Source organism: Ambystoma mexicanum, chromosome 5p (assembly GCF_040938575.1).
Source record: "Ambystoma mexicanum isolate Mex_15411 chromosome 5p, UKY_AmexF1_1, whole genome shotgun sequence".
Classification (NCBI taxonomy): Eukaryota; Metazoa; Chordata; class Amphibia; order Caudata; family Ambystomatidae; genus Ambystoma; species Ambystoma mexicanum.
The window spans coordinates 1,172,716,673-1,172,730,977 of record NC_090930.1 but is presented as its reverse complement, the minus strand read 5'-3'; positions in this window follow the sequence as shown (position 1 = coordinate 1,172,730,977).

The following is a 14,305-nucleotide window of genomic DNA, read 5'->3' as shown; positions in this document are numbered from 1 at the left end:
GTAGAATTGTCTGCAATGTACTGCACACCTATGTTTGCATTCCAACAGTGGGCAATTATTGCATTGTAATCATTGATATATTTTTCTTCTTCTTTTCTTTTTATGTAATATGTATTTTTAGGTGACTTACCTTTAACACTATGGGCCTCATTACGACCCAGGTGCTAATGGGTTAACGGCGCCGTAAAAGGCTGCGGCACCGTTAACCTATTAGCGCCTAATTACAAGGTCCCTTTGCGGGACCCGACCTTAATGGCTGGTTTTACCAGCCGTTAAAGTAGGGACCCGCAAAGGGACCTTGGTGCTAAGTACGATGCAGCAATTTGCGGCATCGTACTTAGCGCCTTCCCCATTCCCATTGAGCCCTATGGGGCAAAAATGGGAATGGGGAAGGGCTATGGAGGCATGGGAATTACAGCCCCGCCAACCTCGGAATGGGGTGGTAATTCCCCATTTCGCCATGACTGAAGACATGAGGTTGTTCACTTGACCTCTATTTGTAACTGGTCTAGAGAAACCAAATCGGCATTTGGTGAAGTATTTCCCTTTGTTTTTGTATTTGCGACGATAATATTTGCCACATTTGTGTTTTTGAAATTGTAAAATTTGTGCATGAAGATCACTATTTGTGGATTCTGATGGAATTTCACAAGTGACATATTTTTCAATAACCTGTAAAACAGTGGCATCACTGTCTTGACCAAATTTAGGAGCATCTTTAATCCATAAAAGCATGTGGATATGTGGTGCTCCTCTGGCTTGGTATTCTTTTCTCCAAAAGAAGTGTTGCACTTCTCCAAGGGGAGGAACAGTTTTATTACAACTAAAATGTAGCATAGCAATGAAGCGATGGTGAAAATATCTTGAAACAATAACAGGATCCAGAGAACAAAGTTCTCCAGGTGTTAGTATTTGTGATATTTGTAGGAAATCATGTAAATGTTCCCATGCATATTCTGCACAACTTAATGTAACAAACCAAGTGGGTGGGCCAAGGTTTCTGATCATACAACGTACATCTCCATTATGTCGAAACCAGTACTCTTTACTACCACGCATATTTGCTAATAGATTTGTAATATTTGATTGTAAAATCTCATCTTTTTGTTGAACTTTTTGTAATAATTGTGTAGCTGTCATATTTTGAAAGTGCGATCCTGATTTTAATATGTGTGCAACTCCGTAACATAAAGTTGCTAGTTCACTTTCAAAGAGTAGGTGGAATATGTATTCCACATTTTGTCTAAATCTGGGATCTTCAGAATACATACGTAATGAACGGTATTCTGATGCTGATATTTGAATAGGTCTATCATCGTACCTTCCTCCTTTGCCAGTAGGAAAGAGTAGAGGAAAAGCACGTGCTTCTATACTTTTTTCCCATATGCTGATTGGTGATCCTTTTGTTTGACGCATTTGGTACGTTTCCAGTGCATCTTCTATGGTGTCATTAGAGTGCAATGGATGAATTGTATAATGGTCTAAAGTATTTGATATTGTAAAGGATCTAGGAGCTCAAATTGACCAGCTTCTTGTGTCTCTTGAATTATTTCAGTTGTATCCTTCAAGTTTTCTTGAATATTAATTTATTTGTAATATTCATTATTCTCTTTAAGATATTGCAAGGTTTCTCTAACTTTATGTAAATCTATAAGCTGTTGCCAATGTGTTTTGTCTTTTGTAGGTACTCCATTTACTAAGATAATTAAAGATTGTTGCATTGGACGTTGCACTCCTAGAGTATGCACATTTTCTTTTAGATCTAATGGTAAATACCCTACCTTTCCACGAATACCTTTCACTAATTCAGAGGGAGGTAATTTTGCAGTTTTTGGTTGAAGGCGTATTATTGCTTGAAATGGGTGCACTGTTTGAATTATGATGCTCTCATATAAATTAAGTTGTTGAAGGGGTTTTGGTAGTGGATATAATTCCAAATTATTTGTGATAGCACGTGAAGGAGTTTGGTTGTTGACAAGTTTTGCAGTGCAGTAACTGCAAAGTATTAAGGGCTCAGTTATTTCGTATTTGTTTTCTGCTACAAGGTAGAGAGCTAATTCAAACCATTTAGAATCTTCATTGTCTTCTATTTTGTATGATAGGTTTACAGTTTTTGTGTTACTTTTATAAAAAGTTCTATGGCATTATACACATACATGGTTTGGGACTTCAGCTGATGTACTTTTAAATTTCAGTATTTCTTTTTTGTATGTGTGTAGTGAAAGGTTGCCAAGTGAAGATTTGTTTCGGTTGGTTTACAGCTAATTCATCTTGTAAGTGGCTTTCACTTCCCAAAAAATGTTTTCTGGATATAGTCGATTTCTTCAAGTAGGTCTTTTGCTGTACCATGTAGAAGAATGTTATTTAAATTGGCTAGTGCTAAAGTAGGATTTTTAGCATAGTACAGTTTATAAACTAGATTTCTTGTAGTTGAATGATGTGTTGATATCCTTTTGATATCATGGAAGGTGGTTTTGCAAGTAGGTCCTGTAATGCAGGCCAATGAATGTCCTTGTAGTCCTGTGTACTTGCGTACTGGACAGGTATCCATATTTTGCAGTAGTTTAATTTTGATTTTGTCTTTGCTTTTCACATATTGATTGAGGAATTGGCGTAAAGACTTGGAACTTTTTTTGGGAATGTTACACAATGACTTGCATGGCCATTTGTACACTAGACGTTCTGATTCAGTTGAATGGAGGGGTAATTCTAAGTTTTCAGGGCATATTTTTGCAAGGAGTACTTCTTGTTCCATTATGGTATTATTAACTTTTTCAAAACCTCGAACAGTGCTATGTATGGCAATTGTATGTGTTTGCGTTTGTTTGTATGCTTCTTCATTGAAGTATGGTTCTGTGCTTGTAGTGTGACTCCATTCATCTCGGCAGATGCTTAAGAAGTTCTTTCTGTTGACATTTTGTTTATTGAGAAGTTTTTTTTGTAATTTAGTTATTAGTTTTGTTAGTGGTTTCATTTTGTTTAACACTAAAATAAATAACTTTCTTTTGAGAAGAATTGCACTGTCTGTCAGCGCTTCTAAGATTAATTTCCTACAGTAGGCTTTAAGGGTTGAACCTGGTTTCTCTCCTGTTTTTATAAAATTTTGAAGGACTTTGTGACGGAACATTTTGGCTAAAATACTTTTCATGGTATGCTTACTTTGCACTATATCAAGATTTATACTTGAAACTTCTTTTGTTTCACTAAGTGACTGTATTAGCTGTTTTGTTTCAACTTTTTTGTACACATTCTGCTAGAGATGGATGCTTATGTTGGACACTTTTTTCATTTGCTCTACTTCTGCGTTGCTTTCTACAGACTTGATTTTTGGTAGGCATTCTTTAGGGTCTGTTGAAAAAATAAAGAAGGTATGGGTTGGGGTGTTCTGCAATGTAGGTGTGCTGTGTGCATTGGTGTTTAAGTAAGATGATAAAGATGTATGTAATGGTGTGTGATTGTGCATTGGGCAACTACAACTAGTAGGGATGGGTATTCTTGAATTAATGTGTTACTAAACTTCGGTACAGATTACAGAAAAAAGTAAGCTAGTGGAGTGGTGTGGAGAAGTACAAATAGTAAATCTAATGCAATACAATTAAAACAGTTGTTTGCTCTATAACATCAAAATTCTAATGGCTGAGTTGGGTAATTTGTGTGTCGAAAAATAGGAATTAGTGGGCCATTCTGGCTGTAAATCGCTGTTTAAGAAATGGGGATTTTTGGACAGAATGGTGCAGAATCTCTATTTTTAGGGACATAAATAGCATGAATTAATATTACAGTTTGTTTGAGTAATAATAGAAATATTATGGTGGTACTCAACTTACTTTCTTTTTTTCTAAAATGAGCAGGTTACTTCTTAGTTGTTCTTTGTACTTCAAAATCGGCTGCTTCTTTTCAGGAGAATGGTCTTCACTGCAATTGTAAAAGAAATATATTAGTAATTTTGTTTGTATATACCACTGTTTTTAATTTAGACATTGATTTTTTTAATTGACATCCTCAGCGCCTTCCTCAAAACCATTAAAACTATCTTATTCACATAAAATGCATTGCACCAGTTGAATACAAATCATATGTTTGTTAATGAATAAACTGTATTGCAATGACTAACTGTAGCAAACAAAATATCTTTAGTATGCCTTGTGGAGTTCATAATGTTCCACTGAATACCACTATTCCCGTAACTAAGCATTTGCAAGTAATAGTGCCTCAATGTCATGGGCTGCTTGTCTTATATAAATGTAAGTAATTAAATAAATAAAAAATGTTTATGTCATTGTACAAGCATTGTTGTTTGAGATTTGAACATAGAGTGTGCATGCAATTTTGTTTGACTATATGTTGTCTATATATTTTATTTCAAAAATGTTAGTTCAACATGATTTGAGTGTGTGTGTGTATACATAAATTAAATAGTATAAAGGTTTTTAAGTGACAGTTGATTTAGGAGATTGAAAAAAGACAGTAGATTCATTTTACAGATTGTACAAGCTAAAAGTCAGTTAATCTGTTTATATGAAAGTAGAAAATGTGTTTATGTACTTTACAGAAAATATGCATACCTGTAGTTTGTGTTCATGCATATGGATATGCATGGAGCTGCAAGTAGAATTCTTGGAGACTTGTACAGTATTTCTAGTAGAGGGTGCTTTCTAATGAAATGACACTTGTACTCAGAGAGATTCACAGTACATTTGCAGTGCTGATATATGATGATGCAGTTAGATGTAGAGGTCTTGGATGTGATTGGTGTATGGTTATGTTATTTCTTAGCTACATCCAATCATGGAATGGCACACAGAGTGAAGTTGAAACGGTAGAAGGGCTGTCCATGTTACGATATGTCCGCGGACATGGTGGTAGTTCGTGGACATCCGGTGTTACATCTGGAGATTTTTGGGTTGGGAAGCCATGCAAATGAGAATGAGCATAGAAAGGGATTGGTCAGGAAAGTTAGTGGGTGTGTTGTGCCAGGAGAGAGTTTCTCAGATACTCTTTTTGCTGAGAGAAGAACAGATAGCTATGGCTGTGTCTTTCAGAAAACAGATTGTTTGGATTTTGGGAGACTAATGGATACATTGGTTGAAGGTGCATGCAGAAAGCTGTGGAGTAGCTGTAGATCTTGGATTCCCATATGTGGAAGTACACTGGCATGGAGTACGTGGAATGAAGTGGTTGGACTTGTTACCTCTCTGTGCTACTTTGGAGACAAAGCAACATCCAGACATAATTGTAATTCATTGTGGAGGGAACAGTTTAGGACATGTGTCTGGAATTTCTTTGCAATTTGCAATGAAAGAAGGACCTGGACATGTTTCCAAATTCTCAAGTAATTTTTTCACGGATAGCGCAGAGACAAATGTGGCTTCGTTCTTCTTCATTTGGTCCACAAATGGAGAAAGCAAGGCGCAATGTCAATAAGGCTGTTTATGCCTTTCTAAGAGATTTTGGCATGTCCTCTTTTCACAATGAAAATATTATGTTTCGTAGTACATACATTTTTCGCAGAGATGGAGTACATCTAACTTATGCTGGCATCAAGTACATCTAATTTATGCCGGCAATCAGATTTTTCTAAGAAACATACAAAATGCATTGCAACCTTTTTTAGAAGTAGATGTTGAGTATTTTTAATTTTTCAAACACAAACACCACCCAAAGGCTCTTTTCAGAGCCACCACTTCCTCCCAGACAAAATTGCAATGGTTATGATAGGGCAGCAGCCCAAAATTTTAGATGTCTGCGGACTGTCCGCGGACTTCTAAAAAATACAAAGGGCCTTGCTTCATTTATTTTCACTTCTATTTTTTAACTGTGAAAGGCGGCTCTGAAAAGAGCCTTATTTTTTTTGATTTTTGCTGTTTTATATTTTTTGGGGAATTTTTATACACGACACACTAGGAGAGGAGGAGAAAGGAGGGTAAAGGGGGAACACCAACCACAGGGATAAGAAAGGGCGAGCTGAGAGAGGCAGATGTAGAATGGGTTTTATTTGGGTAGTGAGCAGATCTTCTCGTGCACTTCGAATTCGCTCCCCCCTGCAGAGTACTGGGTCGCCGTACATACACACATCTGTGACCCTCGAAAGGTAAGCGTCCTCAGCATTGCGTATGGCCTGTGAGGCAGCTTGAGGAAGACGCTGTCCCACAGGAGTGTTCCTTGTGGTGACAGGATAAGAAACGGAGGATGAAGTAGAGGAAATCAACCTGCTACGTTCCTCACAAGGTACAACCTTGCGAACGGCCCCAGTGTGGAATGACTTGAGGTGTCGCTTCATGGTGGTGGTCCCAAAGCTATACGAACCATGCCTTCCGCGACTGAGTACCATTTTGCACTCATTGCAGGTGACTCGGTTCGCACGAGCCTTAGGACCATTCCCATGAATGGTAAATAATTGCCACACCCAATACTCATGCCGAGTGCCGGTAGTAGGGATTTCCACTACCTCATTCTCGTCATCCTCTTCTTCCTCCTCTGCATCCTCACTCCTGTTCCCCTCTTCAGGCCCTTGGGGAGGTGGTGGTGGTGGAGGGGTTGGGGGTGGTGATGAAGCAGGTGCAGCACCAGGTGGCAGTAATGCAGCAAAGGATGCCATCTTGATGAAGATATCAATCTGCAAGTAGCAGGAAAAATCGCTGTGCTCTGAAGAATAGCCAGAAACACAATGAGAATAAGCTCTAGGGCGTGGTCTTTTATAGGGGTGCTTGTACGCGGTTCGCGGGCATGCGAGCTGTCCACGGACAGATCGAACACAAAAAAGTATTGTGGATTACTTGAAAATGTACTTTTAAATTGTTCGGGGACACGAACAGTGTCCGCATTTTAGAACACGCGATCAGCATGGGCGCGGTCACATGATCACTTTGCGAACATGTCCGCAAAGGGAGCGGCTGTCCCAGGACACCAAATGCACGGACATTGGTTTGCGCATGTGCGTTGATGTTCTACGAACAATGTTTGGGTCCTGTAGTAATTGAAAGTGCATCACACATCAAACGAACAGTTACGGACAGTTGTCTGTTCTTAGAACAGTTTCAACTTGGTAACGAACAGTAAGGACAGGTATAATGTTCTTCAGGACACCTCCATTTAGTGTGTGCACGGTGGTGGTGCGAGTTATGGTTGCTTAGCTTACCATAACTGGCGAATTTCAGGGGTTTTTCGGTTTTACTTGGAACCATAACGTCCCTTTAACAAAGTTTTTTCACTGAATATATATATGTATATATACATATCCCCAATATGAGATGGGCTTCATTACACATCTTTCTCTAAATAAGTGGTTAATGTGCTGATTACCTGTCAGACAAATGTACTGTTAACACCACTCAGTTCTGTGTCCTGACCGCTGGATTATGTGTGGTGGTAGAGTGGTTTAAATCCTCATTTTTGGAGTCCATAGTGCTGCAGGGGAATTTTGGCATACTAAGCATAATACCACATACTGTAAATCTAACACATTTTGCAGGTAAAGTGGAGGATTTACCTACAGCATTCGGCTGGTGTTGACTCATCCATTTTACCTTCAAACTCAGACTTCGGCAGTGCAATAAAAAGGGCAGTCATTCTATCAAAGACATTTTTTTGGGTGCTGACAGAAAAGACTGCCACTTTCTAACAGTTTTGTGGCATCAGCTATACTATTCATGATTCCCTTTCTTTTCTCTGACACATCCACTACTACCCTGCACTTGTGTGTTCTCTATCTATTGTCATCAGAAAAATGTTCTCCCTTCTCACTCCACCACGGATAATGTGGGAGTATGAACGCAGTTCTTCATCTTTTCTCCCAAAACATTCTTATGTTGCAGGTGAACTTGGGGTGGGGGACACGTAATAATAACCATTCTGTTAAATCAGCACAGGCTCAATTTTCAGAATATTTACAGAGCTTTTCTGTCTCATCTTAAAGGCCGCTATTAATAAGATACCATCTTAACTTTCTGATAGACTGTCAATCTTGTGTTACCCCTGGTATGCAGTTGAGAGCGTGTATGCTTGGTCATCCCTTAATTTCATGCAGGCCAATAAAAAAGTGGCAGAGCACAGATAAGCACAATCCAGCATCAAGTCCCGCAGATGTGTGTTGCTGGGCATTGGGACTTGAGGTACCCTAGAACCCTAATGCAGACACGGATGTTTGACAACAATATTTAACCAACTATCGTGGAAAGGGGACGTTAATTGTTGCTTAATGCAGTCCTGATGTCGCTGTTGTGCATGACTGCAGAGACAGCAGGAACCTCACGTATCCACAGGTATAGTTTTTAATTTTAGCATTGAGGCGCAAATGAATTTTAAAAAGAACGTTTGGACAATGGGCCTAAGGAGGAGCTGCTTACTCTAATAAAGAAATAGCCACAGAGCCCTTCATTTTAATGTGACTTACTGCGCCCATGTTTGGGAGGAAGTGACGATACTTATTCCCATCCCAAGCCAGTTTGTCGTTCTCTCGCACACTGCCATGAATTAATGTGTTTATTTGACCATGCACCAAGGCAGAATTTTTGTACTCTTCATCCTCATTGTACCAGGCAGCTGACTGAACTGCACTAATTAATTAGCTAGCGAACAATCTAGTGAGCAAATGGAAGATAATATTGTAGTTGCTAGCAAACGGGCGTGCAATGATATTCTAAATGTTGCAATAGAATGTCTTTGCACGTAAATTGACTGTTGGGTCAGTAGCTTCAGTTCCTTTATGGTGGATGCAGTCGTGGTTATTTATATAGAAATACACCTACCTGATAACCCAAAGGAGTGTGTTAGGGAGAATTCTCAAAAATGTGCTAATTCCCTTCACCTTAGAGACGCCCAGCAACTTTGCTGGATTTTGAGGCAGGGGCGCCCCCAGGGGGTGGCCAAGGGGGGCCATGGCCACCCTTATAAAAATGCTGGCCCCCCCATTGGCCACCCTGCAAAAAAGCAAACAAAATAATACTTTTTTTTCCGCACTGAACTGTGCATGGACAAATAACATGCACAGTTCGGTGCGAAAAGAAATGTCTTTTTTTTTTGCTTTTTTGCCACAGGGTTAGAGTGGCACGTATGATGGTGGCCCCCCCATTACTGACTGATCTCACATGCTCAGTCAGTGAACCCCGAGAGAGGGCCTGAGGTGGAGAAGTAGAAAGGCATCATGTGGGAGAGAGGACACAAAAGATGATGAGAGGGAGGAAGCAAGAGCAAGTGGACTGGGGATTCAGCGACTACAGAGGGCGGGGGGGGAGAGAAAGCACGAGCAGGGAAAGTGACTGTCCCCACTCCATCCAAGTAACGGCTTAAATTAGTTACATTTTCCTTTCGAGTTGGGTCCCTCTATATTCTGAACAAACAAGCAAAAAACTTGCTGAGATTTGAATTTATGATGTCCTTCCAGAACACTCTCTTTCTCTCAGCCCACTACATAGAGATGTATGAACATGAAACCCTTCACTCCACGCTACACATTATTGTTAGTACTGAGTTCACACAAGAATAAGCACTGGAGCTGTGGCAGTGAACGTTTTTGTTGTTGCTCTGGGCGAAAGGCCATTTTGTCATCCCATCCAGACACAGGCCCTTGCATGGCGCAAGTACCACGGCCACGTGGACTATTTCCCTCTCAGGTTTTAAACTATCTTTTTAAAACATAGCAGGAAAGATTATGAAATGACTATAGCAGGAAAGATTAAAAGTGAAGACCCCCATGCACCTCTGCCCCCAAACACTCACGCACACGCATTGAGCAGGTCGTCATTGCTTCAGCTGTGCAAACCTTTAGCCCATTGAACAGGGGAGGCACCATTAGTCACAAGCACTGAAAACTGCAATCTACCCTGCCAAACGGGACCATAAAGATTCTTCAGCACGAATACTACAACTCAACATGTAGTGAAGGCCCCTGTACACCTACCTATCTACAAAATGTATAGCATAGCTGAATTCATGATACCCTTGGGAAAATAAAAAGATCCCTGGGTGACTGTGGGGAGCATGTGTTACCAGGGTATCTTTATAATTATTCTTTTACAACGCGCTTTACACCAGAGAGGTATTCTAAGTGCAAGACCAGGATTCAAACCTGTGTTGCTATGTATGTTGTCAAGTTGCCCCTGAGCTATCCACCCGGCCTATGTAAATGATAGCATTGATGTCTCCTATTTGTACCTTTACTCAACAAAGGGCTGCTAAATTGATGTATGAACAGGGAGGCCAGAGTTCTAATGCCAGCTCCACTGAAGCAATTTGTGTGATTCTTGGCAAATCACCTTATATCGCTTGTCCTACATCCCCTAAATTGGCATAATTGGGAGCATTCAAAATAACTTAAACCCTGTATCAAGCATTACATGAAAACTAAAAAGTACATTTTACTATAGAGTTTTTCCTATTCCCCAAACAATATATATATGCATACCTGTCCATCATGAAGGATAATGGATATTTAATTCTTTAACTGGTTTGGGTAGGGAACCCAAGTGAAAACAGTTCAGAACTGGAACCAAAGAGTGATGCTGAGAGCACTATAAGAACATGTTTATTACCACGCTGCGTCTGCACTGCACGTACTAGGAAAAATGCATGTATGTTTGTTGATTTATTTATAAGCAATAACTGACCCAAACACAGGTTAAGATGTATAAGAGGGATAAAGCAATTCAATTCAATTCCATTTAAAAATTGGAACATCTGTACAGTATATCTCAAAATTGGGAATTTGCCCTTCCACCCACAGATGACTGCAGAAAACAAGCCTTGCTTTCACTGCAGACATGGCTGTGCATGCAATGCCTACCCATGACAGCCACTATCCTGCAATGCTTCCCAATAAGTATCTGAATAAGCACACTGTGCATACCTAGATCCTCAGAACATGAGAGGCCACTGTGACACTAAACAAAGCCGAAAGGTGAGAACACTTGAACGGGCACTCATCTTGCAGAAACGCAGACAAGCAGACCGCAGGCCTTAGTAAAATGGCAGCATACGCACCCGGAAATAAACACATCCTGAGCCTGGATGTGCGCATTTCTGCATTGGCTCATGCTTCCAGCCAGGCTGTGTTTATTTCCGAGTTTCCATCCTCGACTAGACTGCATGTAGGTTGTTGTACGCAAAAGGCTTTTACGAACAATTGTGCAGGGTCTGGTCAGTGGTTTACGTCTTCGGTTCACCATCGCCAAAGGTAGAGGTTTTATTTTGTTGTTGAATTGAAAATAGTGTTTCTGTAACGACGATATGCATTTTACTTAATACAAACATGAGTACAGTTCTTTCCATTTCAGCAGAGCTGTCATGATGTGGATATCTGTTGGTGTGGTTGCAAGTGCTTGCTTATGGCACCTTATTCTAAAGGCACTTCCATGGTGCCTCCAAGTATCAAAGACTGATGATATTCCTTGAAATTTCCATTTCTGTCAAGTCATTTCTATTGGTGCAATCCTTATGCACATTTGGAGGTTTGCATGTATTTTGCCCCAGAGAGCCTGGACAGAGCTCTAATAGATGAGTTCCCTGCATCTGTAATGATTATGCAATTTTCTTGTTTTTGTTGTGTTAAAATGCCATCTGCCACTAATGTTACCAAAAAAGTAGATTGGGGCAGGTGTGGGTGGATTGGGGGTGCGAATGAGACCGTACAGAATTGCGCGCACTGCATTTGCGGGGAAAGTAGCAGGACTTTTTTAGTGGCTCTCACCCCCACTCTTGCAATTGCTGGATACTCCCCTGACCACCACCATAGAATATTCTCTTGCCTCATCCATGTTTATTCAAGCTTTCTGTCCGGGTTGCTTCCTCCCTGAATAATATGATTGTGACACTTTAGCAAACTGTCCTCTCCTGCTATATTTCCAGCACACCCCTTTTATTGCTGAACAACCTGGGTCCGACACCATGTGACCTATGAATTCATACAGGAAACAAGCACATTTGAAGCTTGTTCCCACTAATGGACTTCCTCGAGCACTTGGAGCTTTGTTCTTCTTGGTCACCACTGCTTTTATAGCTTGCGCTACTGGAAGTGGATCCAAGGTATTCTTAATAAGGCTTACTTACTGCCTCTTTGCCCGAACAGTTCATTAATGTGATATGTTTGGGTCCATCCGAAAATGTGTTGCCACCCATTGCTAGTAAATAAAACTTGAACAAGTCTTCCCACTCTGTAATGGGTTCTCCCGGTCTGTCCAACAACTTGGCTGGAGGTGTTATTCCCAGATTCGCCATTCTTTGTTCCTTTTCTACAACTGTCCCTTTCCACAAAACAGGATAATTCAGCTGTTCTCTTCCACGATCTTTACTCCACGTGGAACATTCTCTGCTAGCTGGGTCTTTAGTGGCTCCACACTTAATTTGTAGACTAAGTACATCTACTTGAGTAGCCACTCAGATTTGGCTGGTCTATTCCTGGTGTGGTAGCAACATGTAACATCTGTATGTTTTTGCGTTATGTTTAGTGAATTCACGTTGACTAGTTGCACATATGGCATATCATATTTCTTTGCACTTTGGATGGGCTGTGCATGAATACAAGAGGAGAAACTATGTGGATTTCCTATTAGTGGTAGCAAGCGTTGTTATAATTTAGTTTATTTTTTGGTCTATGTGTGTGTGTGGAGTGTTTTGCTTGTAGCATAATGATATTTAGATTTTGGTGTCTCGTGGGCTGTATTTTGGGATTGTGCGCATGCTTGAATGTGGTACTGGTATTAGTCTATGCTCATCAGATACATTAATTAGTTAACTGTTAAATAATACATGGAACTATATCAATGTGCAATTCGTTCTCTCATATACACATAGTTTTCAACTGGACTATATACTACATCACCATAAGAGATTTCCTGAAATTCAGTTATGTGTTTGTTTTGGTGTGCCACCCCAAGATTTCATGTGGCCCCATCAGGCCACCCCTATGAAAAATGGCTGGGGGCGCCAATTTGAGGACTTGATTTTTTTACCTGGAAAGAGTGTGAGCTTTTTTTCCCACTCTTTCATTGTACTTCGATGTGTATTTTACTCTTGTGTTCATTGATTATGGAGTTTTAGATAACTCCTTAGGTATCATCTTTTCATTGTGTTACTCACCACCCTCAGTGCAGTGACACAGGGAACTACTGTTTCCCAGCGAATGTAAGGTTAAATTGATTTTACTAGACTTTTTAAATTCCTAGACCCAGCACACACTATCTTCCTATAGAGTGCTGGTGGTGTTACCTAGTATTCCCTATGTCTAGAAACTCATGTAGCAGTCAAATGCTACCCTTTCTTATCGAAATGTCTGGTGGCAGTGGTTTTACAACGAACTACCATGATTTTTCCCGACCGCGAACACCGGTAGCTGAAAATCGCGGGAGCCATGTTTTTCAAGTTGGCGCTTAAGCCCCTTTGTTTAAATGGGTCCCGGTAATCTTTTTTTGCCATTTCTTTTTGGACAGGTCCTTTTAGAGTTTCTGCGTGCCAAACTAGGTTTGGTCCCTTTGTTTCTATGCCTTTGGTGGGCTTCAGGACTGAAGACCGTCTCTGACGTCTGAGTGTCTGGGTTGGGCAGGAAGTGAGGGAGGTGCCCGAAACTCCCTGTGCTTAGTCTCCTAGGAGACCCAAATGCACTCTGACGTGATTGGCTGGCTGACTGTCCGGCAAGGACAGCCACCCTGCTGCGTGAGTGACAGCTAGGCTGGAATTAAAGGGAGAGAACTGTTTAAAAGGCAAGTCTCTTGGACTGGAAAGCAGAGTCGACCACTGGAACTCCTTGACCATTGGTTTTCCCGGTGAAGTCCTGCTGCAGGTCCTAATTGCCAAGTTTACCTCAAAAGAGAAACCCCTTCTGTTAGGCGGAACCTGTGCAGTTCCCTCTGGGACCACTGCAAAAGATTTAGGACTACAGGTGTTTGGCAGTAAACACACTTGGTAGCAGTCTGTACCACACAGATTCACTTGGTAGCTGTGGCTGAGCAGTCAGACTTCCCTCAAGAAGAGTTAGACAGTATGTGGAGTATACAAAATAGGGCAATCCACACAGTAGAACAAGCAAACACGGGACAAGGCTTCGGTGTAACGATATAAAGGTATTTATTTATAACAACACATCTATAGAAAACACTCTGGCACTAGTACGGCAAACAACTTCAATCACAATTACTATATGAAGAAAAAAAGAGCAATCCCCCTAACAATAGTTCGACAAGTCTAGGTTCACCGGCATCACTTATTTGCAGACAGAGGTGTATGCTTTATCCTAGATGGCACTCTAGTATTCGTTAGGACGGGAGAGAAAAAAATAAGGCAGGTTATGAAATCAACTCGGTACCAATACTTTACG